The following is a 507-nucleotide window of genomic DNA, read 5'->3' as shown; positions in this document are numbered from 1 at the left end:
AGTCAGGAAATCAAAAAGCATATTGCGATGGGAAAGTCTGCTGTTAGGGACCTCCATAAAGTACTCAAGAGCAATGGTGTCACTCTGGAGACTAAGGTGTGCCTGATACAGGCCATGGTCTTTGCAATCGCTTGTTATGCATCAGAGAGTTGGACAATGACTAGGGAGGACAGAAGGAGAGTTGATGACTTTGAACTGTGGTGCTGGAGAAGAGTACTGAATATACCATGGACTGCCTGGAAAACAAACAAATTAATCTTGGAGAGGCTTAAACCAAGCAAGTCATTGGAGTCAAGGATTCTGGGGCTTTGTCTGACATACTTTGGACATGTTTTCAGGAGGGATGGGTCCTTGGAGAGGGACATCATGCTTGGGAGTGTGGAGGGACAGCGCAGGAGGGAAAGGCCCTCTATGAGATCGATTGATTCAGTGACTGGGATAATCGGGATGAGTGTGTCGCAGGCAGTGTGGTTGGTGCAGGATAGAGCAGGGTTTAGGGCTGTTGTT

This window comes from Elephantulus edwardii, unplaced genomic scaffold (assembly GCF_000299155.1).
Source record: "Elephantulus edwardii isolate Elephantulus edwardi_28Jun2011 unplaced genomic scaffold, EleEdw1.0 scaffold00406, whole genome shotgun sequence".
In the NCBI taxonomy this organism is placed as follows: domain Eukaryota; kingdom Metazoa; phylum Chordata; class Mammalia; order Macroscelidea; family Macroscelididae; genus Elephantulus; species Elephantulus edwardii.
The sequence above is the reverse complement of the archived record's forward strand: the minus strand, read 5'-3'. Positions refer to the sequence as shown.